Here is a 26,656-nt window from a genome sequence, read left to right as displayed (position 1 = left end):
AACTGTCTTGAAGAAGGCAGTGATTCTTCTTGACTAACAGTAGTTTTTAAGATAATAGTATTTCCATAATTGTGTTAAATAGGGAAATCTAGAATATTAAACTAGGGACAATGAATACATATTGAAGGGCTGTTGTGGTGCAGTGGGAGTATCCCTGCCTTTGAGCCAGGAGACCTGGGTTCAAGTTTTATCTACTCCAGAGGTGTGTAATAGCATCTTTGAACAGGTTGATTCAGGAAATGTCTTTTAAAAATGAAGGTACAATAAACCTGTTTCAAGATGGTATGTGATTTAGACAAGAAATTGGAAATGTTTGTGTTCCCATTTCGTTTGTAACCAGCATTCAGGTCTAGAAAAGTATTTTAAAATTGCTGCCAGTCACTTGGGGAATATGGTGATAGCATTGTGAAATCCTTGCACAAACATACTTTGATATAATTCTGACACTGAAACGAACAGAGATATTCTATTTGAAATAGCTATGGTGGAAAATGTTCCACATTAACTGAGTGTTTGACAGAAGAGTAAGTGTATGACTGTGCAACAAGCTGGTGCCTCAGAATTAAATTTCCAATAATCAAAGGTTAGTCTCCAATTACAAATAGGGTTCCTAATGGGCCTAATTTGTGAACTTGTCATGAAGTGCCTTGACTGACAATACCCTGTTTAACATGGGTTTCCTTAATATTTGCATGACTCTGTTTTGGGATCAGGTACTCTTTAATAAATTAATGAGGGCATCTGACCTTTTGTCTTCCCATAGTCATGCTCACTAGTGACCAGAAATAACAAGGTAATTTTCAATTAACCATTCCAATATTTTATCCACATGATTAGGAGGATGGTAAAATATAGCTCTTCTAATGACAAAAATGGTGTGAAAATCTGAAATTATAAATCTTTTCTTACTCTGAACATCCATCCAAAGGCAATTGTTACAACAATCACTGTTTACATTGTGTTAATCTAAGATGCCATTCCCATTTTTGGAAAATTTGCTTATACTGCTGTTTTAGATAGTGAGGTGAGATCTAATCGGAGTTCAGACAACTCTCTCCCATCATACCTGTCTTTTTAAATACTGTCATAAGCTACAATGAACTATGACACATGTAACCAGTGGTGTGCCACAAGAATTGGTGCTGGTTCCACTGCTTTTCATCATTTATATAAATCATTTGGATGTGACCGTCGGAGGTATGGTTAGTAAGTATGCAGGTGACACCAAAATAGAAGGTGCAGTGGACGGTGAAGAAGGCTACCCCAAAGTATAAAGGGATCTCGATCAGATGGGCCAATAGGCTGAGGAATGGCAGATGGAGTTTAATTTAGATGAATGGGAAGTGCTGCATTTTGGCAAGGGAAATTGTGGCAGGACATATACACCTTAATGGTAAGGTCCTGAGGAGTTTTGGTGAACAAAGAGACCTTGGAGTGTAGGTTCATAGTTATCCTTGAAAGTGGAATTGCAGGTAGACAGGATAGTGAAGAAGGTGTTTGGTATGTTTACTTTTATTGGTCATTGCATTGAGTATAGGAGTTGGGAGGTCATATTGCAGATGTACAGGGCATTGGTTAGGTCACTTTTGGAATACTGCAAGTAGTTGTGGTCTCCCTGCTGTAGGAAGGATGTTGTTAAACTTGAAAGGGTTCAGAAAAGATTTGCAAGGATGTTGCCAGGGTTGGAGGGTTTGAGCTATAGGGAGAGGCTGAATAGGTTGGAGCTATTTTTCCTGTAGCATTGGAGGCTAAAAAGGTGACCTTACAGAAGTTTATAAAGTCATGAGGAACATGGATAGATAAGTAGACAAGGTCTTTTCCCCAGTGTGGCATAAGTCCAAAACTAGAAGACATAGTTTTAAGTTGACAGTGGAAGGACTTAAAAGGTATGTAAGGGGCAACTTTTTCATGCAGATGATGTGTGTATGGAATGAGCTGCCAGAGAAAGTGATGGAAGCTGGTTACAATTACAACATTTAAAAGGCATCTGGATAGGTGTACGAACATGAAGGGTTTAGAGGGATATGGGTCAAATGCTGGCAAATGGGATCAGATTTATTTAGGACGTCTGGTCAGCATGCATGATTTGGACTGAAGGGTCTGTTTCTGTGCTATACAGCTCTCTGACTCATTGACTTGTCTGTTTTGGTATAGTATTCAGGGACATGTGGATGACTATTACAATGGCACTTTTTGTTGATTGATATATTTTGTTGGTTCCCCCAACTGTCTCCTAGCAACTTAAAGAATTGGCCTGGTGTTGCAACTGTGGGAGAACTCCATCACCAGCCATTTGGTTGGAGCCATCTTTGGAAGGTCTGCTTTTCCTGGGCCATATGATTGTGGAATAGTTTGTGCCTGTCTGTACGTTACCTGTGCAGGCAGACAGGCTGGAAGACATCAGGCATCTTTTAATCAGTTGGTTCTTTCCATTAGATCTGACCAGGAATTATCGACATTGCTTGTACTATGATGTTTGTAGATGCAAGGGCTTTCTTCGTGGTGAGCTTTAACCTCTTGAGTTTCGATGTGGCCTCTTGTATAATGACCACAGGAAAAACCAGTCACATTACTGTTTGAATTATATTTTCAGGGCACAAATTCTGACTGATGTTGCCGAGGCTCTTTTTACTGCAGGGTCTTGTTTTGATCGCAGGGGCTGGTTCTAGTTTGTTTTGGAGTTCTGATAAGGATAGCCATTACAGCTGCTCTAATATTTTCTTCAGTTGTGTGCCAATCATCTTCATTTTGGGCTAAATCCCAAAGATGCCTGAACTTTCTGGTCTTAAAAATGTTCTTTTCAAATGAGATTGGTTCTTTCCTCATGTGAGGTTTTAGAGTTGTACATGTTGTGAGATCTCATAGGCAAATCATACAAGCAGGGAGCAAATAACACAGGCAGTCTCCCCAGGGCATTGGAGAATTTCATTCATTTTCCTTTTTCTGAGATCATGCGGCTTCTGAGCTGTCACATCTGCAGATGTAGCCCAATCAAAAATTGCAGTCAGTTTGAGAGTTTAAGGATAATACTATCAGACAAAAGATTGTTTTAAATCACTGTTCCCCAACTTTGAATTAACTCACGCTAAATGGCCCCACATTTTGTTCACTTTGAGGAGATCATTTCCCCCGACTGATTGTGCCTAACTCCGTATGCAAGATTGTGTGTCAGAATGGGAAGAAGGAGCGATCTGCTTTACCATTTGCATCTCCTCTCCCCGCGGTTAGTTAGAATCCCAACAGTGTGAAAGCAGTCCATTTGGCCCATTGAGCCCACACTGACCCTCCAAAAAGCCTCTCACCCAGATGCATCCCTATCCTATCCCTGTATTTCTCACCTTAGTCACTATGGGCAACTAGGCATGGCCAATCAACCTAACCTCACATCTTTGGACTGTGGGAGGAAACCCACACAGATCAAGGAGAATGTGCAAATTCAACACAGACAGTTGCCCAAGGGTGGAACTAACCCTGGGTCCCTGGCGCTGTGAGGCAGCAGGGGCTAACTGTGCTGCCCATTGTTTATCATGCTCCTGAAATGGGAGCTGATCTTTGTCCTGGTTGTTATTTATTATGGGCTAGTCCTACAGTTAAAACTTGGACTGGAACTCTGAGGATAGTGAGGACTGAACAAGGCAGACAGGAACTGCTGATGGAGATCTCAGGAGCATATGCATCGACGTTCCAAGATGCACTGGGGCTGGGGAAGCTGTATGAGGTGGTGTGGCAAGAGCAACATTGTTTGTCACCTGGTGACTTGCTGTCTTTGCAGGGACTGGTAGAGCCGCTACATTACGCAGAAATGACTTTTTTTACGGTATCAAGCCAAATTCCTCCTGGTTTTCTCAGTCTGATTGTGAAGGTTCCTTTCAGGTTCTACAGAACAGTAGGACAATTGGCCCTTTGAGTCTGCTCTGCCATTTAATATGATTGTGACTGATCTGACTGTAACATCAACTTTACATTCCTGCCTAATGCTGATAACCTTTCATCATCCACCCCCTCCCCCACCATTGCTTACTAAAAATCTAAATCCATCTCTGCCTGAAAAATATTTTAATGGTCTGTTTCCACTATTTTTTAGGAAACAAATTAGAAATATAGAAAAAATACCTAATCTGTCTTAAATGGTCTCTCCTTATTTTTAAAGCCATGATCCCTACATCTAGGTATACTCACAAGAAGAAACATGCATTCTGCCAAGACCGCTCAGGATCTTAATTTTTTCAACCAAGTTGCCTTTCACTCTTCTAAACTCCAGTTGATACAAACCTAACCTGTCCAACCTTTCCTCATAAGACAACCTGCCCATTCCAGGTATTAGTTTAATAAACAATTCTCTGAGCAGTTTCTGATGCATTTGTGCACTTTTAAGGTGATTAGTGCACAGTACTGCAGGTGTGGTCTCTTAAAAGCCCAATATCCTCCTCACCATCTGTTCTAAATGCGCTTGTTATTGCTTTCTGATATTTTACTGCTTCTTCTAACTCAAAGAACTTTCCGTAATGTAAGATGTCTGCTTTTGTATTCCCCGTCAGATGCTGTCACTCTTCAAGCACCATCTGATGTCCTCTGAGTGATGGAATAAATAACTTCTCTCTTTTGGCATTTTATAATGATTTATTTCTTGAGCACATAACTCTGATTTTCCTGTTTGCATACTTTCCAGTCACAATATTATCTAGGACCTTTAAACAATTGTTTCAATATTATGAAGACAACCTCTCAACTCCTTCCCTTTACTGATGGCATCCACTTTACATTATCATTTCATTTACAACTCTCCAATGGTCTCACCATTTCTAAGTGCAAAATGATACACAGTATACGCTGAAGGCTCCTGAGCTTTTGATGAATTCCAAGTCTTATTTTTCATCTTGTTATGAACATAAGCAGTAATATCCTTGTAAAACGAATACCTATTCTCAACTGGAATGGATCAAATTCTCAAAACTCCTCTCTGGAGAAGCACTCTAGCTTCTCTGTATACTGCTTGGAGAGAAAAAAAAAATCTTAATCCCAGGATTAGGTATAGAAGATTCCAAGAGCCATTATTATTTCATTTATCCTGAGGGAATTTCTGCTTCAGTCTAAGATTTAGATTGATCTAAGCAAACATAGTTTTTCAGGCAATTCTCATAAGCAGATCCTTCTGTCTGTGAACCATATTCCTGATAGTGCAAAATCTAGAATTTTTTTCCTGTCTATTAAATGATTTCTGGATTAGTCATTTAATTTAAAGTTTTTTCAAAGGCTTCTGATGAGCATACATTTCTCTATCAGTTGTTAGTCAGTTAAATAGTCTTAGTTCAGGGATTCCAAAAGTGGGGCTTAGTACCTCAGGTCAGGTCCTGAACTGAGATTTTGGGTTTATGAGCCTCAATGCAACAACAGAAACATAGAAACTAGGAGCAGGAGTAGGCCATTTGGCTCTTCGAGCCTGGCCCATCATTCAATATGATCATGGCAGATCATTCGTCTTAATACCATATTCTCATCTTCTCTCCATTGTGCTTCTTGCCATTAATATCTTAAATAAAATCTATCAGTCTCTTTCTAAAGTGTGCTGTAACCCAGTCTCCACTGTTTTCTGCAGTACTGAGTTCCACAGATTGACCACCTTATGACAGAAGAAATATTTCCTCATCTCAGCTCTAAATGATCTACCCCATATCTTGAGACGTTTGACGCTGCTGAAGAATGCTGACTGAGTTCCATCAGGTGCACTCCATTCTGACAGGCGAGCCCTCTCATTTTCAAAGGACACACAGACAACTCATGAAAGAGGTGTCAACAATTTTCAAGACTCAAAGTGGGGTCAAAGTGAGAAAGCATTTGGGAGGCACTTTGTCAGCTGTTAGATCTGTCTATTGATCTATTAGTCTGTGCATAATACACTATCTTAGTAATGTCCGGTCAGATTTGAAAACCGAACAAAATGGATTGAAGGGTTTACTTTGAAACTTTTAAATAGGCCTGCACAACAAAATTGAATTAATCTAAATAATTCAAACACCTTTCTAAACTTCTATCTGGCAGCTACAGAATGACAAAGATTAAAAGCCAACACACGTGAATTTTGAAGTTATCATGAGTATTCCATTAGCTCGTCTGAAAAGAAAAAGTTAAATAATCCACAAGCAACACAGTCTTGCAGAGGCGGTGGCCGAGTAGTATTATTACTGGACTGCTATTCCAGAGATCCAGATAACATTCTGGGGACCTGGGCTCGAATCCTGCCACAGCAGATGGTGGAATTTGAATTCAGTAAAATATCTGGAATTAAGAATCTAATGATGACCATGAATCCATTGTCAATTGTCTGGGGAATAACACACCTAGTTCACTAATGTCCTTTAGGGAAGGAAACTGCCATCCTTACCTGGTCTGGCCTACATGTGACTCCAGACCCACAGCAATGCGATTGACACTGAACCGCCCTCTGGGCAACAAATACTGCCTAGCCAGCAATGCCCTCGACCTGTTAATGAATTAAAAAAAAAGTCCAGCCAGGCAGCTGTTATCTTGTTCTATTTCAATCTACCTAATCCTAACTGGAGAAGCACTTACAATGGCTTCGCTTCCTGCTCCTGCAATGTTATCATACTGGCCCTCTCCTTTTGCAAATCTGCATGCTGCCCTTCAATGAGATTATCTGAAAGTACAGTGTTGGTTTTCAAATATATGCTGATGACACCCAACCCCACCCCAAAACCATCTCTCATGACTCCTTTACTGCTGCTAAGTTATTGGACTGATTGTCCAATATGCAGATCTGGGTCAGTACAACTTTCTTTCTATTAAGTATTGGGATGATCGGTGCCATGGTTTTTGGTCCTGCGAACAACTCAGGTTCTTAGCCACTGACTTTGTCTTCTCCCTGGCAGTAGTATGAAATTAAGACAGTGTGTTTGCAATCTTAGTGTTACATTTGGTCCCAGGATATGCTACTGATTTCACATTTCCTGCATTGCTAGGACTGGCTGCTTCCACCTCTGTTTCACAGCCTAGTTTCACCTTTCTCAGCTCAACTGCTGTTGAATGCTTGTTCATTTCTTCATTACCTCTAGGAGTGACTATTATAAGAGTCATACAGTGTAGAAATGGAACCTTCTGCTCAACTTGTCCATGCTAACCAGGTTTCTGAAACTGAATTAGTCCCATTTGTTTGCATTTGGCCCATTCCCCTCTAAACCATTCCTATCTTTGACCTGTCCAAATGTCTTTTAGGTGTTGTAATTGTACCCAACTCCACCACTTCCTGTGGCAGCTCCTTCCATATATGCACTGCCCTCATTGTGAAAATGTTGTCCGTCAGGTGCCTTTTAAATCTTTCCCTTCTCACCTAAAACTAATGCTGTCCAGTTTTGGACTCTCCTGCCACAGGGAAAAGATCCTGGCTATTCACCTTATCAATGCCCATCATGATTTTATTAACCTTTTAAAAGATCTCTCCTCAGCCTTCTATGCTGCAGGGGGAACGTTCCAGCCTTTCCTTAACTCAAACTCTCCAGTATTGGTAGCATCCTTATAAATCTTTTTTGCACCCTTTCCAGTTTAACAACATCCTTTCTATAGTAGAGTGACCAGAATTGTGTGCAGTACTCCAAATGCAGCCTTATCAAGCTCTTGTACAGCCATAACACGACGACCCAACTCCTGTTCTTGATGCCCTGACTGATGAAGGCAAGCGTGCCAAAAGTGGCCTTCCCATCTCTTTATCTGTGATGCCACTTTCAAGGAACTATTTACCCACACTCCCTAGGTTTCTCAGTTTGACAACACTCCCTAGGGTCCTACCATTAACTGCCCAAGTCCTGCCCTGATTTGTCTGACCAAAATGCAACACCTTGCATTTATCTGAATTCGACTCCATCTGCCATTCCTCGGTCTAATGGCCCATATTTTGCTGCATTCCTGGCTGGTGTCACAAATTTTACTCTTCATAAACTTGAGGTCATTCAAAATTCTGCTGCTTGTCAGTAAACCAATTCCCCACACAACCAGTGCCTGCTGGCCTACATAAACGCCCACGCATAAACTTCTTGATACTAAAATTCTCATTCTTATTTTCAGATCACAGATTAGCCTTATGCTTTCCTACCTCTATGATTTCCTACTGCCTCAGAATTCTCCAAGTTATCGTTTTGTCTCTAATTCTGGACTTTAGTGCATTTCCAAATTTAATTGTGCTGGTTGCCATGCCTTCAGTTGCCTAGGTCTCATGTTCTGCAACAACATTCCTACACATATCTGCCTCTCAACTTTGTTGTCCTCTTTTAGCGCATTCCTTAAAACTTGTTTCTTTGATCAAGCTTTTGATCACCTGCACTTTTACCTGCTACGTGAATCTGTGTCATTTTTTTATTTTATAAGATTCCTTTGAGGTGCTTTGAGCCATTTCATTTCTTTAAAGATGCTGTATAAAATAATGTTCTAAGTTAGACAAGTCACTCTGCAATCAATCCAATAGATTTCTTAATAGTCAGAAATCTCCAGAACCTCAGCAGGTCTGGAAACAGGTAATCCATTGGCTTTTGATCATCCATAAGCCTGGAAGGGTCGTAATGCAGACTCTTTTTTAAATAAGCAAGACAAATAAGTAATTTGTTCATTTCTGATCTGGAAATATCGCATCCAAATGAAATGCTTTAATTGTTGCCCAGCTGAGTTTAGTTATTTTAATGTACACCAAAGGTGAATCTGCAGCCTTCCTGGTTTGTGTAGCTCAGTGGTGATGATGAACTGAAAAAGGACAAGAGACATTCCCAGTTCATTTTATGCTTTCTCTTTTTGATTAATTATATGTTTGAATGTGGCTGTGCTAGTTGTTGGGGATGTTTATTTACAATTAGCTCCCACTAGATGATCACTAATTAACAAAATTAAAGAGAAGGGCATGAATTAATAAAGCCATGTCATTTATTTTGTCATTGTTAACATCCTGGTTATATAAACACTGAAACTAAATTAATCATCCATATCTTTGGCACATGCAAATATGTTAGAATAATTACTTGATTTTTTTTGGAAGACCTACAAAAGATGCACATTGAGATAAAATCTGAATCCAAACCCAAAATGATGTACAGTTTAAAAAAAAAACTGTACAGAGTAATGATATTGTATTCAAGTAAATAGGATTTTGGACTTAATAGGGTGATTGATGATAGATGATTCATAGAAAACAAAAATTTTTTGCATTGTGACATTATGGTATCGTGTATCAAATTTGCAATAAATGGTAAGAATATTTTTGCACTTTAGTGCTTTTATTGTAAGTTCACTATTTATTTACTTATTAATCACTCTACTCAGGGATTTTATGACATACCTCTGAAGTAGGTGTTACTTGAACCTGGGTCTTCAGGCCCAGAGATAGGACACTACCGCTGTGCTGCCAGAGGGCTGTAAGCCCACTGTTTAAGTGCAGGCTGTTATAACCACAAGAATGTAAAATGAGAGAAACAAATCTGTACAGCTTTCATCAAATTTTCTATGGGTTGGATGTGCTCCCATCCTTTTTGGTCCTTGTCAGCACTTTCTGGAGTTGTAGCTTTTTTAAAAAAGAAAAGTACTTTCCTTTGTTTCCTGTAAAATTTTAAAGCAGCAACTTGGCATAATGTGGCAATAACTAAGAGCTCCTATGTGATGAAAGTAAAAGTTGGAATCTTTTAAGAAAACATATATGCAGGCCTCTGAGACACTAAATACACCACTCTTTTTAAAATCAAACCACAGATTATTTCACCACAAACCTGTCAGATTTCTATCTGTAAATTGTCACTTGGTCACAGAAACTGACACACATCAGAACAATCTAACTCTGAAACTGCCATTCTGGCAGATAAATCTGATGGAGTTAAAGGGAGGATTGAAGACCATTTCAACAAGAAACAAACAAAGCAAAAGGAAATATTGTTAATGTGGGTCTTGTTTGTAGCCTGATTACCTTGGTTAGCTTCAGGAGCAAAAACACAGCTGAAACGTAATTCAAAATGTCCAGCACCTGATGTACAAGATAAAGAAATGATTTTTAGCTTTAATCTGTTCATAGCTTTCTAAACTCATGGCCTAAAGCTGATCCCAGGTTCCTGATTAGATTACAGCTGAGAATTGTTGCTGTCTGTACTTTCCCACCATTATGTATTTTTTCTCCACCACCAGGAAAACAGTTGTATGATCAATTGAATACTTACAAGCAAAACTGTTCAGGGTAATACTAATAGCAAAATGTGAGGAGGGAAGGGGGACTGTGGGGGTGGTGTTGGGAGAGGGGGAGGGGACTAAATCAAAGTGGAGTTGGAAGAGGAAATAAAGCACTGTATCCCCTGCAGTACCCACCTCTGTCTAAAGGCAATGAGAATATTTGTGGATACCGCGTGCTCCCTCTCCAATGACACCCAGGCATGACTGTTATCACAGAAGAGGGCTAGGCAATTGGCAGACATGACCAACTCCACAGCTCACTGCCTGGACCTGTTTATAACCACTGGCCAGGAACAGATTCTCCTTCCTATCATTGTGCTACCCTGTCAGAAAATGTACTGCTGTTAACCCAAGTAATACATTGCATCGCCGACAACTAATTTGTGTTTTGGAAGTCGTACCTGTAGTTGGATTCTCAAATAATTAGTCTTTTAATGATTAAATGATTTGGAAAAGTCCACGACAATGCAAGTAAATATGGCCTCCTTATGTATTAAACTTGATGGAATGAATTACACTCTCTTCTGCCACATTTTGATATCATCCTTTTTGTTGGTTTCCGTCACATAGTCAGGAAGTCATGGGTGATTATGAGTGTATTAAATTTCCCAATAATTTTTTAAAAATTGCCTTATTCTTTTCTCATAATGCATCACAGTTTGCTGCCCATTTCTAATTGCTTTTGAACTGAATGGCTTGCCAAACCATTTCAGAGGGCAATTAAAAGTCAACCATATTGATGTGGCTCTGGAGTCACGAGGATGACCAGGCCATGTAAGAATGATAGATTCAGTTCCCTAAGGGATAATCATGATTATTGGAATTAGTGAAGAGCCAGATTGGCATTTATACCAAGCAGAGAGCGTTTAATCGTCATTAATACTGGAGCAAGTTTTCTGTCCCAGAGTGATTGATGTAATTTAAATTCCAGAACTGTGATAGTGGGATTTGAGGCCATGTCCACAGAACATTTTTAAACCATTCTTTAATGGATTGTGAGCATTGCTTCAAAGCCAGTTTTTGATGTCAATCTCTGATGGCCCTTGAACTAAGTGGCTTATGAGGCTTTTTCAGAGGGCAATTAAGAGTCAATCACATTGTTGTGGTCTGGAGTCTATAGGCTAAACTTTGTGAGGATGCCAGTTCTTTTCCCTAAAGGCCGTTAGAGAACCTGATGGATTTTTAATGGCATTTGTTGATTGTTGTCATGGTCACGAGTATGGAGAGTAGCTTCATACTCTAGAATTTAACTTGGTGAGATTTGAACAGTCTCCAGTTGATTGGCCTCTGCATTACTAGTCCAGTGACATTACCATTATGTCACAACTTGTCCTATTGTAACCAAGACTTTCAAAATTATAGTTTTAAAGGACTTTTTTATATTAACTGTTGTGGGAAGTCTTGGTTGTGTAAGCTACATTATTCATTATTTGCAATAATATTCCAATGCAGTGACAGCATTATCTGAACCCCAATGTTTTTGGTCTTTGTCAGCACTTTCTGGAGTTGTAGCTTTTTTTTAAAAAAAAGTACTTTCCTTTGTTTCCTGTAAAATTTTAAAGCAGCAACTTGGCATAATGTGGCAATAACTAAGAGCACAGTGTCCGCTATTTAAGAAAAAAGAATTAAAATTTGATATTGATAAATCATCTTGTCATTACGTTAGCTGATGCGCAGACTTCATAATCTATTTTGTTTTGGTCTGGCTATGTTGGTGAATGCAGATGTACACATTCAATGATTCATTTCTTGGGCTGTTGGCATATATTGACTGAATGTAATATCACTTTGTAATGCACAAAATGCTGAATAGACTTTTTTCTGTAACTGGAAATTCATTTATGATTCAACTGTGGCTCACTATCAAACACAGCAAACATTATCCATCCTTCCTCTTGGCAAATGAACTCATGAGCTTCCTAGTTTCCTAACTCGCATGTGTCCCCCTCACCACCTCACTTCAGACCCAGTCCTATCTCTCTCACCTTCTAGAACTAGTTACCTTTTACTTTCCCAATGTTTTCCAATGTATGTTTTACCCGGTTTCTTCATCTCTGCAGATGTTGACTGACATTGCCATTCTCACCTATCTTCAAGCCCTTTTCTCATGCCTGTGAAGACCTCTTTTATTAGTTTCTCCATGCTTTCGGTCCTTCTCTCTGGTCTTTGGCATTGTTGCAACTCACCTAACTGCACATCTTCCTTGCTACTCTTTGTTCATCACTGTGCTCTAACCTTTGACCTTCTACAGTTCTTCAAATATTCTGATCAAAAGTCAGTAATTGCATCCTACATACCTGCAGCCACGGTTTGTGGTCTCATTTAACTTTTTCAACTTTTCTGTTGCATTGAGTAACAATGTCAAAAGCATTCTCTTCCGTACTCTGTTAAATATGGCACTAATCTTTCATGAGCCCACTATATTTCCACTTCTTTCCTTGCCCAAATGGTCATTGCCAGTCAGTCTTGGGATTTCATTCTTGAAACTCTTCGTGTAATTATCCACAAGGTGCTGCTTCTGTGAGCATGGCTAATCTCCACAAGTGTGCAGACAAAATCCACTTCGCATCTTCCTGTCACCACTATTACCCGTCATTCTGTTATTCAATGCCTTTTTGACACTAAATATTGGATGAGTCAAAACATCTTTGAGCCGAATGTTGACAAAACTGAAGCCATCCTTTTCAACTACTACCAGATTTGTGTCTTTGACACATCGACCTCTCTGATTTCACGCAGTGGCAAATTTGGTGATATAACTTTGACAATCAGTTTGACCTGAGCTAAGTCTCCTGCCCTGCCTCTGGTGTGGCTTTACAGTCACTTTTTCTCCTGCTTTAGAAAATTGTTGCCTGCTTCACTTTTGGAACTCTCGATCACCTGTTCTGAAGTCACTGGACCTGAAATGTTAACTCTGATTTCTCTGCACATGTGCTACCTGACCTGCTGAGTTCTTTCAGCAATTTGTTTTTTTTTGTTTTTGGCATCACAATGTTTGTTCTAAAATGAATTCCTTACCAAATTGCTGTCTCCATCACATTTATGACCTCTGGCTATTCAAAATTCTGAAGAACAAATTATCACGGTGACACAGAGGTTAGCACTGCTGCTTCATAGCGCCAGGGACCTGGGCTTGATTCTAGCCTTTCATGACTGTCTGTGTGGAGTTTGCGCATTCTTCCTGTGTCTGCGTAGGTTTCCTCAGGGTTCTCTGGTTTCCTCCCACAGCCCAAAGATACCCAGGGTAGGTGGATTGGCCATGCTAAATTGCTCATAGTGTTCAAGGATGTGTAGATTAGGTGGGTTATTGGGGGATAGGTCTAGGTGGCATGCTGTGAAGTTCGGCGTGGACTTGTTGGGCTGAAGGGCCTGTTTCCATACTGTAGGGATTCTTCTTCTTCTTCTATCTCCCATGCAAGCCACAACTGGTATTATCATCTCTATCTTTCATTATTCTTCACAAGCCCAACAAATAGGCAGTGTGCTTCCTTTTCTCACTGCGATTCCCTTGTGATCTTACTTCATCCTGTTGGGGAAGTTTCTCCTTCATACCTTCTAGTTTTATGTTCTCATAATTTTGGATTACTGTTTGTTCTTATTCTTCCACATCACAGCTAGGGGCTTCCATTTATGTACTTAGATCCAGCTTTCTGAAGTTCTCTTTCAAAACTATTCAACTTTACTGTTTGTTATTTTTTGCTTTTAAGCCTCCTATTAATTTATTGGTGGCTTCAATCTCCAACCCAAATTCTTTCATCTTCTGCTTAATGTCCACACATTCCTTTGAAGAGTGCTGTGAGATTTCTTTTTTGATGAGAACCATGCATTACAAAATACATGATTAAAAACACTTGAAGCAATTTTACTTTTAGGACAACCCTCAGGATGTTACTTGGTAATAATATCTTCAGCAAAGTAACAGTGCATTATAATTAAAACAAATATTTTTAAAAAATGAAACAAACATTCAGGAGCAGAAAAATGACAGAAATCCAGTTACGTTTGGGAAAGTGAAGCCTGTCTTGCTTAATACATTTCTGTTAACACATTAAATTTTCTGCCAAGTTCTCAAAATTGATTGGCCTTCTTTCTATAGGCTGATGCATCACAACAGTGTTTTAGCACTAAGGATGCTGTTTATTCACCTCTGTGCTATTTAATGTTGTGAGGAATTAACTTCAATGTGAGAAGTCTGTGTTGTTTAGCTAAACTATAAAATACTTTGTGGAGTAGGATGTAGATCAGCCATGTCCAAATTGCATGTCAGGGCAGGATCCTGTAGCTCAACCATTTAGTCTTCCTTTGTGTTGATAAAGTTGCAAATGTTTATTTCATAAATAAAAGGAAAACTTGGATTTGCAGCAGTGATGTCAACCTGCCTAGCTCTCAGTGTATGAAGGAGTAGAAATGTTATACCTGGGTTCTCCAAAATGCATTGCTCCTGCTAGATTTATCCTCACTTCACCAAAATTCATTTGGGTGAGCCAGTTTTCATCGCTTGAATAAAGCTGGAATGAATGTTATCTGACTCTGCACAATTGTGTAAATAAGGCAAAGCTATTTTAGAATTCTAATCTTCTGTACACTGCTTATCTTATAGGAGCTGCAATGATTTGATAGCGATTAGCCCATTCATTGTATCTATTAATAACATTTAGGTTTTTATAACTTTGACAGTATAGGCTTTCAAATGTGTTGGCAGTTCTGGAAATTTATATTGCTAGATGAGCAGTCCACTTGTGATACAGCACTGTTTGTTGCATGTTTTAGTAAAGGTCTGTGTTAAATTCTTCTAGTATCCATCATTACCTGGTTTGTCAGATAACTTGCTGAGCACGTGTATTGTTGATCTGTATTAGGTACAAATATTTTGCCTGAGGGAATTTGATAAATTAGTAATCTGTAGGCATTACCCAATCTCATACAGAATTTTTTTATTCATTCAGGGTAATATGAGCTTTGCTGCCCGACCAGCATTTATCGCCTATCCCTAGCTATCCTTGAGAAGGTGGTAGTGAGCTACCTTTGTTAACTGTTGCAGTCCTTTAGGTGGTTGTATACCTATTGAATGTTAGTGAGGGCTCAGCAATTGTAATGTCATTGAATGACAAGGGATGATATGATACTCTCTTATGGAAGTGTCTGCTATCTAGCACATGTGTGGCATATAACTTGTGAATTGTCAGGCCAAGCCTGGATATTGTCAGCTCTTACTGCAATTGCACATGGACCCCGTTTCAGTGCCTGGAGTCATGAATGGTGCTGAACATTGTGCAATTATCAGCAAATATCCCCACTTATGACATTCTGATGGAGGTGAGGCCATTGATGAAGCAACTGAATATGAGTGATCCAACGAAACTACCTTGGGAAACTCTTGCAGAAATGTCATGGAGCTGAGGTGACTGACATCATCAACTATGACTAGTTTTTACCTGGAAATGGAGAATTTTGCACTATCTCCAACTGATTCCAAGATAACAAAATATAGAGCTGGATGAACACAGCAGCTCAAACAGCATCTTAGGAGCAGAAAAGCTGACGTTTCGGGCTTAGACGCTTCTGATGAAGGTCAGCTTTTCTGCTCCTAAGATGCTGCTTGGCCTGCTATGTTCATCCAGCTCTACACTTTGTTATCTCGGATTCTCCAGCATCTGCAGTTCCTATTGTCTCTCTCCAATTGACTCCAGTTTTGCGAGGGCCCCTTGATACCATGCATAGTCAAATCTGGTCTTGATGTCACTGGCAGCCACTCTCACTTCGAGTCTGGAATTCAACTCTCTATCCATATTTAAACAAGCGCTGTATTGGGATCGGGAGCTGAATGGACCTGGCAGAAACTAAACTCAGTGTCAGTGAGCAGGGTGTTGCTAAACAACTGCTGCTTGGTTGCACTGTTAATGGTTCTTCCTGCTGTTTTATTGATGAGCCAGAATAGACTGATTGGGCAGTAAAGGAGAAGCAGTGCATGTAATATATATGGATTTTTGGAAGGTGCTTGACAAGGTACTACATGTTAGGTTACATGAGATAACAGTCCATGGTGTTGGAGTATATCAGCATGGGTAGAGGATTGGCTAACAAATAGGAGACAGTGAGTTTGGATAAGGGGTGGGGCATTTTCAGTATGGTAACCTAGAACAGTGTTGTGCTACAGGAGTCTGTGTTAGGTCTACAATTATTTACAATATATATTAATGACTTGGATCAGGAAAGAGAATACATAATCGCGAAACCTCCAAGTGACGTAAAAAAGACAGGAAGGTAAATGGTGAGGTTGACACCGAGTCTTCAGAGAGATATTGACAGGTTAAGGAAGTGGGCAAAAAGCTTGGCAGCTGGAGGATATTGTGAAAAATGAGGCAGATCAAATGGCATGAAGATTAGATGAGCTGAATATTACTCAAAAGGAGAAAGGCTGCAGAAAGGTATTGAACAAAAGATTTGGGAGTCTTTGTACATAAATCATAAAAAGCAAGCACCTAAGTTCAGTGGAGAATAGGGAACACAAATGGAATATTGGCCTTTAAGTTTTACAACCAACTGGAATTGTGAACAGTCTTGGGCCCTTTGTCTAAGAGAAGATATTCTGGCATTGGAGGCAGTTTAGACAAGTTTCACTTGGCTGACACAGATGTGGAGGGAATTTCTTAAGAAGAGATGATAAATAGGTTGGGTCTATACACATTGCAACTTAGAAGAATGAGAAGCAATCTCATTGAAACATTCAAGATTCTTCGGACACTTGACAAGGCAGATGTGGAAATGTTGTCTACCTTTGTGCGAGAGCCTAGGACCAGAGGGCATAATCCCAGAATATGGGGTCACTCATTTAAGACCTAGATGAGGGGGAATTACATTTCTCTGAGAGTCGTGAATCTGTGGAATTCTTTACTGCAAAGGGCTATCAAGGTAGTGTCATTCAAGGTTGTGATAGACAGATTTTAATCAGCAAGGGAACTGAGATTTATGGGCAAAAGGCAGGAAAGTGGAGTTGAGGATTATCAGTATCTTGATCTCATTTGATGGCAAAGCAGACTCTGTGCTAACTGGCCATTTCTGCTCCCACATCCTATGGTTTTAAAATGACTATGTGGACATTACTCCTATTACTTTGGTCAAATTTATCTGTGGCAGGCAGATTGGTGACCATGATATCGAGTATGGTTTTTCCCTCTTGTTGGTGCCTTCACCATCTGCTGCAGACCCTGTCTAGCAGTTATTTCCCTCAGGACACAAATAGTTCAGTGTGTAATAGGACTGGTGAGCTACTGTTGGTGATGAACACTGAAGCTCCCTACGCAGTGAATATTTTGTCCCCTTGACACCTTCAGTACTTCTTCCAAATGGTGCTCAACATGCAACATTGATTCATCAGCTGAGAGGTTCAGTACAGAGTAATCAGCGTGAGGTTTTTTCTGTCATTTTTGACCTGTTATCATGAGATCTTATGGAATCCACAATTTCGAGGTCTCCCGGGTCCTTCACGACTGTGTACCACTGTGCCATCACCTTTGTTGTGTCTGTCCTGTTGGTGGGACAGGTAATTTCGAGGGATGATAATGGTGGTGTCTGGGACATAGTCATACTCATTGAATCACACCTGACAGGCTATTGTGTGAATATACTGTGAGACAGTTCTCCCAATTTTGGAACTAGCTCCCAGATGGTAGTAAGGAGAAGCTTGCAAGATTGACAAGGCTGATTATTCAGTTATTCCTGGTGCCTAAGTTGATGCCAGATGACCAATCCAATTTTGGTTCGAGATTTGGGACTTGTCAGCATTTTGATACAAACGAGTGGCTTGCTAGACCATTCTAGATGGCAATTCATAGTTGACCATAAGTCTGTGGGCTTGGAGCCATGTGTAGTCCTGATCAACTTATAATGGCAGGTTTCCATCCTGCTAGCGCACCAGCTGCGTTTTTCCAACAACTGACAATGATTATTTCACACTCATCACTAGACTTTTAGTTCCCGGCTCTACCCCAGTGTTTAATAATTTTACAGGAAATTGAGAACAAATGCAGATCATTTCACCACTCAAGCCTGCCATTCTTACAATTAGATGATGCATGACTCAATTCACATCTACCTGTCTGAATTTGATAACTCGTAATATCCTTTCCAAACACAATTCTATTACTGTGACGCTGACATTTTCAATTAGCCCCTGTCTTCAGTAGGATTTTGAAGAGAGCTCCATATTTCTACCACCCTTTGATCAAAGAAGAGCAATGTGACTGAAAGTACTTACTGTAATTTGCAGGTTATGTCCATTTGTTTTCGACTCTTGTCACTGGAGGAAATAGTTTGTATCTAAACTGTAAAATCCTTTGATCACTCTAAACACCTCAATTATAATTTCAAGTATTCTTTTCTTTTACCAAAGGATATTTAATGGCTGTGTTCCTTTGGCAGCAAGGAATTTAACTGAAGGGGTGAAGAAAGACTGGTAGAATATTTTTCACTTCTAACTGTGTCACAACATGTATGAGAGCTCAGTGCTAGCTGGGACATCACCTCCGGCAGGTGATGCAGAATTTTACTGGGGTAGAGCTGCAGTGTGGTATACTGATTGTGAGTCTGTGGTAATCTATTGGCAAGCTTTCCTTGGCACCCTTGTGACTGAAATCTCAATTAGTACAGTTTCCTTGACAACAATGAAATTGTATAGCAGCATGTAAGGTTTATTCATGCACAGATGGAGACCAAGGTTCAAACAAGAACTCTGCACACTCGTGCATCCATAGTAATTGGGAAGTTTGTTCTCAACTAACTTGAGATTTGTAAGAGAAGTGTCAAGTGCTGTTATCAATGCCAATTTTATGCTATGAGCAACATGGGAATAAATGATTTTTAAGCTGTACCTGTTCAGACAAAAAATACAGAAAGCTCAAAATACCAGATCCCAAATGAATTAGTCTCAGCATCAATCCCAAGGAAGGAGGCTTTAAAACTGCAAGGAGCTTGTATGCTCCCATCTAGTACGTTAAAGGCTGCCAGTAAGTTTTGACCATGAGTGCTCTAAGTCCTTGCCCAGATTTCCCCGTCTATATTCCAAGCTGAAAGGATGTTGACTGTGGTGATGCCTATGGTTCTTCCTAATTTACGGTGTGGGAATGTTTGAATCATGGTTTCACTGATATTTGTAGGGTGTTGATGGTTCATGCACATGTTTTTATGGCTGATATATGCTGTATAATAATAATGGCATCAGTGAAGAGAATTTTCAGAAACATTAAAACAAAGGGAGGAACTTACTTAATGTAGAAAATTTTGACCTGACGAGTGTGTAAAATGATCAGATTCTAAGTCATTAATACCATACTTCTCTACCAAGACTATTGTGGCCTATTACTTAGGGGCTGTCAAGGCTGCATGGTGTTCCAACAACCAATGTTGTTTTTTTCCTGTTGGGCATTGATGATGCAGTTTAATTTTCTTCATCATGCAAAACATTCCAGCTGGCAGAGGAGATCATGTGAAAAATGTAGAGTAAAGCCTAATTGAGCAGCAACCTTCAGGATTCTATCAAATAACTGGTAAGGCAGCTGGTGATTAAGGATAAGAGATATTGAGTTAACAGAGTGAACCTATAGTTTACAGATTTAAGAAATATATTTGCGGTCAGCTGCCTAATTCAGATTATTTTTTGTTATTAGTCTGTTGTACTGATGCTATGGATTCCAGTACCTATAAATTTCCTTTACACGGACATTTTTAAATGCTTTTTTTTCATCAAGGTGATCATCCTTTGTATTAGGTCATGAAGTATTTTTGCAGTTGCAATTTTTATTATTCTGAGAGGAATACATTCATGCATCAGCAGTGAGTTGACAGTACAGAATGTTAACTACAGTATATATAATGTTTAAAAAGTAAATTTCACAGTAAGCATTGATGTTTATTCTTTGCATTCAGCTTGATGTTAGACGACCATTAGTGAGATCTGTGACATGCTGCAACAAAAGATATATAATGTAGATGAACCAATGCAACTTTCTTATTCCAAACACAATGAAGACAGCAAAATGACTGCAGCTTCAACCGCTGTGAGAGAAAGTGTGATGAACATGTTGATTGTACAGCATGCTGTGAATGAATCAGAGCTAGCAAAGCAATAAGCTTTACAATAGAGACTTGGTGTTGCAAAGGGGAGCTAAAAGTTTAGTTCATACAATCAGTCCAATTTATTCTACCTGAAAATTATGTCATTTTTATACAAGGGTGTTTTTCATCACATAAATCAAATGCTCAAATCTGCAAGTTTTATACAAATACAATTACATTGTCTTGTACAATTCATCATCTGAAAAGGTGGATTTGAACAGAACAAGATTGATTTGTTTATAATAATCACAATTATGATCAAATGAAAAGAATACTGTAGGTGTACAACAGTGTCTATTATCACAACTGCTCAAAATTGACGCAAATATTTAATTGCACTTACTGACTGATTTCATTGTGTACTGTGGCATGAACATGTGAATTGTATCAAGCAGTTATTGTTACTTCCATGACTGGATTTAGTGCTAAAACATTGTAGCTCTTATTTCCAGTTTGCAGGAAAGACTTTTTTGTGCTCATTTTTTGTATGCCTGCCATGTGGGACCTGGTCAAAGGCATTAGTGAAGTCCATGTAAACCACATCAACTACATTACTCTGATCAATACATTTAGTCACCTTTTAAAAAGAAAATCTCAATTAGTTTAGTTCTGTAGGATTTTCCTCCTTCAAATCCTGCTGAGTATTTTGGCAAGATATTAATTATTTTTCTCTGATTTAATACTACATTTGACTTTTCCTGTTAGCTATTTTTGGATCATTTTTCCTTTTTGGGATTTTTATTCTTTAAGGAAATATATATTTTTTGCAAATTTTGAATTTGTATATGCCATGCTTATCTCATCATGTATCTTAATTTAGTTTTCCAAATTACATTAACCAAGTCGCCTCACATACCTACACAGCTTTGCTTTCTTCAGATGCAAGATTTTATTTTCTGATTTAATGCTATCATTTTATATAAAACTCATTGATCTAGAAACAATTTTGTATGCACTTTGTCAACTCTGACTCAATACTATTACTTCAAATTTGATTTGGCCAGTTTTTATGAAGATTAAAGTACCCATGATTACTGTATACCATTACTTCTTATGCATCTAATTTCCTGATTTATGCTACGTTGGACTTGCCATGCTATTTGGGTTGCTATAAACTACTTCCAAAGTATATCCAAACTGATCCTACAATTCTTGTAGAGATGGTAGGAGCTGCAGAGCTGGAGAATCTGAGATAACACGGTGTAGAGTTAGATGAACACAGCAGGCCAAGCTGCATCATAGGAGCAAGAAAGCTGATGTTTCGAGCCTAGACCCTTCGTCAGAAATTTTTTGAAGAAGGGTCTAGGCCTGAAATGTTAGCTTTCTTGCTCTTATGATGCTGCTCGGCCTGCTGTGTTATCTACAATTCTTGTAGCTGAGTTTTTGAGGTAAGATAGTTCTCTCCATTGTTTTTATTCCATTCTTTATTATTGTGGCTATTGCTCTGTTTTTCCATTTGATTTATCTCCTCAAAAGTTAACGATCCTAAAATATTTAGTTGCCAACCATGACCACTTTACAACTATAATTAAATCAAATCCATTAATAAATAACTGAACAATTAATCTTGTCTTTCTTTCATCTTTCTGTCATATTGGTGATGCTATTGGCACATAAAAGTAAACTCTGCTTCTCACATTTCTCTTTAAACCGTGCATTTACTTATCAATTATTAAGTATGAGTGAAATGAGTCTCTGGTTGTTACCCACATGTAACAGCTTAAGTTGAGAACCTATTGGAAGAAGTATAATGGGAAAGACAGGTTCCAGAATTTGATTAAGGCACAATCAAAACTTGACCCAAAACAGAAAGACAGCTAAATGTAAGAAGATAAGATTTTGCATTGGAGAAATCATACTCGACAAGCAAACTTATCATAGATGTGATAGCAGCCTCTAGGCAGAACAGGGAGATTGCAATTCTGAAATTTCTCTGAAATTGAATGTGGGACTAATTTAGACGGTAGCAACGGACCAACTAAAATGAAGCCGCCAAACGTGAAATGTAACAAGAGGAAAACACAAACTGGAGAATCTAAAGCCCTTTCATGATTTGAAAGTAGAGGCAAAACAAACTTTGCAACTGAGTGCAAACAATTTGGTATTATTAAGTTGCTCACTCTGCAAAGGATACCGCTTCCAAACTCACTTAAATTAGTTACTGATAATGAGTACAGCATTCTGAGAGGGTTCTGTTAATCTTCTTTTCATTGAGTTTCTGAAAAGGTGGGACACCAAATTCAGCTCCCTAGATTGTGACCATCATTAGCAGAGCATTCTGGAGTTTTCTTAATTGTTACTCCCTCTCAGCCATCATCTTAGTTACTCCTGACTTTATGCATTTAAAGTGCTCTTAGCCAGTTCACCATGTAACATATCGAAAAATAAAAGTGATATTTGCTTATTCTTCTTTTTCAAGGAAAAATGTCTGGGCATTGAGTTTGTAATTTTAACCTGGAGGTTCCTAATAATCTTTGCAAAGTGTGCAATCGGTGTTCTGCCTCTTTGTGAACTCAGCACAGCTGCAGAGTAGAGATTTCTAACTCACTGACTGCCATCTATTCTCTCCCTTTTATACCATGAAGTACAGTGATGCATTCTGCAATTGTTGCTATAGCAACAGAAAGCACAGAAGAAAACATGCTTCTCTGGAGGATAAACTGATGAAAATGGAAAATTCTTGAATGGTATTTTGGAGCTAGTGTAGTAAAGAAGGTTAGAATCTGGAGTTTCCATTTGGTTGTGCGGATATTTGTCTGAAATTGACAGAAACATTGTAAAATGTCGACAAATTTGAAGTGTAAATTGCATCCAGTGCAAATTAAGGTTTAATTATTCTTTTGCATTGGTTATCTATTTAAAAAATCCACACGTTAACACTTCGTTCCTCCCACAAGACTGGTCACATCTTCTGATTGAGTTAGTTATCTATTCGTGTTTCTTTTAATTATATGTGCTTTCAAGGTTTCAAGTATTCTATTCAGTTTACTTTTAATACAAGGACACTATAAAAACCAATTGAATGCTTTTAAATATTTTAATTTTTTAGGAATCTTACTATTATGTGCAAATATGATTAATAGAGTCATCTCTCTTTAAAAGTCAGCTTTGTTAAAAATAATGTTCTTCACAACTAGTGGACAGCATTCTCATATTTCAAAAGTTTAGGCTGCACCAATAAAACTATACCTGGTTTTACACTTAAATAAATCAAACAACATCAGCTAATGCAGAATTTAGAACATTTGTTAAATAAAAATAGAAACTGCTGCAGAAACTCAGCAGGTCTGGCAGAATCTGTGGAGAGAAAGCACAGTTAATGTTTTGAGCCCAGCGATGCTTCAGAACCAAAGTTCATTATTTTATTTTTCTTTAACTGTTAACTGATTGCATTGGTTCATGGCAGAGTAATATCAGTGCTAAACAAATAATCTTATAAAATAGGAGCTGGAGTAGGTCATTTGAGCCAGCAAAACTGCTCCACTGTACAGTAAGATCATGGCTGATCTGATAGTGGGTTTTGTTTTGCTTTTCTGCCTGCAGCATTTCCTGTTCCCTTCTTTTTCCATAACCCTGACTCTCTTGACATAGAATTGTAGAAGCCTTATGCGTAGAAAGAGGTCAAGCAGACCATCATGCCTGCACTAGCTCCTCAAACAAGCATCATTCCAATCTCCTGCTTCTTCTCCACACCTTTCTACGTTATTTTTATCCAAATAATTGTTCAATGTGCACTTGAAAGCCTCAATTGAACCTTCTACCACTGCACTGCCACCTCAAGGTACACTTCAGATCCTTAATGCTCTCAGCAAAATAAATTCTCATTTCAACCTTACTTCTTTAGCAAATTACTGTAAACCTGTACCCTCTCATTCCAGTTCCTTTTCCAAGCAGGAACAGTTTCTCATTATCCACTTTATCCAGCTGCTGCTGATTTTGAGCACTTCTTTCAAATGTCCTGTCAGCCACGTCCTCTCCAGGTAGAACAATCCCATCCTCATCAATCTTTCTATGTAACTTAAGTTTCTTGTCTTGAAATCATTCGTGTAAATCACTTCTGTAGTCCTTCCAATGTGTCTGACATTCCATTTGACTTCCTAATTACTTAATGGACCCTCATGCTAACATTTTATGACTCACCTGCAAGCAGGAGCACTCTAATTACAGTTTGCCAACCAAAAAAAGTGAATCATTTATCAATACCATCTTATTCCTGTTATTTAGACTAACTTCAATCTGTGCTAATTGATCAACCCCAAAGCCATGAGCTTTTAGTAACCTTTATGTGGCATCAAGTACATTTTGGAAATTCAGATTAAATACATCTACCGCTTCCTCTTTACTCAACCTGACAGTTGCATTCTCAAACAGCTCTAATAAATTTGTCAAACACAATTATCTTTCACCATGGTAGCTCAGTGGCTAGCGCTGCTGCCTCACAGCACCAGGGACCTGGGTTTGATTCCAACCTTGGGTGACTGTCTGTGCAAACTTTGCACATTCTCCCCATGTCTGCGTGGGTTTCCTCCGGGTGCTCCAGTTTCCTTCCACAGTCCAAAGATGTGCAAGTTAGGTGGATTAGATTAGATTCCCTACAGTGTGGATACAGGCCTTTCGACCCATCAAGTCTGCACCGCCCCTTGGAGCATCCCACCCAGACCCATCCCCCATAACCCACACACCCCTGAACACTACTGGCAATTTAGCATCGCTGATCCACATAGTCTGCACATCTTTGGACTGTGGGAGGAAACCGGAGCACCCAGAGAAAACCCACGCAGACATGGGGAGAATGTGCAAACTCTGCACAGACAGTTACCCAAGGTTGGAATTGAACCTGGGTCCCTGACACTGTGAGGCTGCAGTGCTAACCACTGAGCCACCGTGCTGCCCTTTGGCTGTGCTAAATTGCCCGTAGTGTTCAGGGATGTGTAGTTTAGGGGTGGGTCTGGATGGGATGCTCTGAGGGTTGGTGTGGACTTGTTGGGCTAAATAGCCTGTTTCCACACTACAGGGATTTTATAAAATTAAAAAAACCCATGTTGACACTGCCTGATAGTATCATAATATTCAAAATGTCTTGCTACTACATTCTTTGCCATGGATTCCAGCATTTTCTCAAAGACAGACGGTAGGAAAACTTGCCTGCAATTATTTGTGTTCTGCCTCTGACCTGTATCATTTTGAGGTGTTGTATTTGTGGTTTTCCAGCTCATTGGGACCTTTGCAGAATCTAGAGTATTTGGGAAGATTTGAACCAATGCATCCACTATCTCTGCGGCCATTACTTTCCAGTGTCTGGGGTGCAAGCAAGAGGTCCAGCCTCATCAGCTTCTAAGCTAATTAGATTTCTGTGTTTATTTTTAAGTGTTTGTGTGATTGTTTTAAGTTCTTCTTCCCCTTTCCTCATTTATTTCTCACTATCCTTGGGATGCTTTTTGTGTTTTCTATTATTACTTTGCTGGATTCTACAGCATTTCATGTTTTCTTTCAATTTTGTACCATCCTTAACATAGAAACATATAAAATAAGAGCAAGTGTAGGCCATTCAGCCCTTTAAGCTTACTTTGCCATTCATTAGTACTAGCTGATCATTTAACTCAGTGTCTTTTATAGCCACTTTTGTCCCTTATCCTATGACCCCTTTAGTCATAAGAACTACATCTAACTCTTTGATAACATGGTTACAGAGATAGTAGGAACTGCTGATGCTGGAGAATCTTAGATAACAATGTATAGAGCTGGATGAACACAGCAGGCCAAGCAGCATGAGGAGCAGGAAGGCTGACGTTTTGGGCCTAGGCCCTTCTTCAGATGAAGGAATTTCTCCTTACTAACCCACCCCCAAAATGGTCTTCAAAACTGTAAACAGTTCAATTATATGAAAACAGCCAAAGAAAAGCTACTCACAGCTTTCTGAGGCCAACAGTTTTTTTGGTATTACGAGACTAACATACTAAAAAGAAAGAAAACGACTAACAGTGCCTAATCCCACTGACTGAGTGTAAAACAGTTCATAATCAGGGACGAGACTGGCATCTTAACCTTCCAGGATTTAGATGTTTTACATGCGATAAAGAGAGGTAAAAAAAAGAGATGGGAGAGTTGCATTACTGATAAGTGAGAATATCACAGCTGTACTGAGGAAGGACATCTTGGAAGCAAATGGCAGTGAGACCATATGGGTAGAGCTCAGGAATAGGATGGGTGCAATCATTTGATGGGATTGTACTACAAGCTTCTCCACAGCCAGAGGGTGATAGAGGCACAGATATGTGGGCAGATTATGGAAAACTGTAAAAACAAGTGTTGTTGTGGTGGGTAATTTTAAATT

At 39.1% G+C, this 26,656-nt stretch overlaps 1 protein-coding gene across 2 annotated transcripts in view; it reads left to right on the top strand.

Annotated features, from left to right (window-relative positions):
* The window catches only part of LOC125458543 (BTB/POZ domain-containing protein KCTD16-like), a 210,386-nt gene that overhangs the window by 7,608 nt on the left and 176,122 nt on the right, over nt 1-26,656 (top strand). The window lies entirely within an intron of this gene.

The sequence above is a fragment of the Stegostoma tigrinum genome, chromosome 13, assembly GCF_030684315.1.
Source record: "Stegostoma tigrinum isolate sSteTig4 chromosome 13, sSteTig4.hap1, whole genome shotgun sequence".
In the NCBI taxonomy this organism is placed as follows: Eukaryota; Metazoa; Chordata; class Chondrichthyes; order Orectolobiformes; family Stegostomatidae; genus Stegostoma; species Stegostoma tigrinum.
The sequence above is the reverse complement of the archived record's forward strand: the minus strand, read 5'-3'. Positions and strand labels throughout refer to the sequence as shown.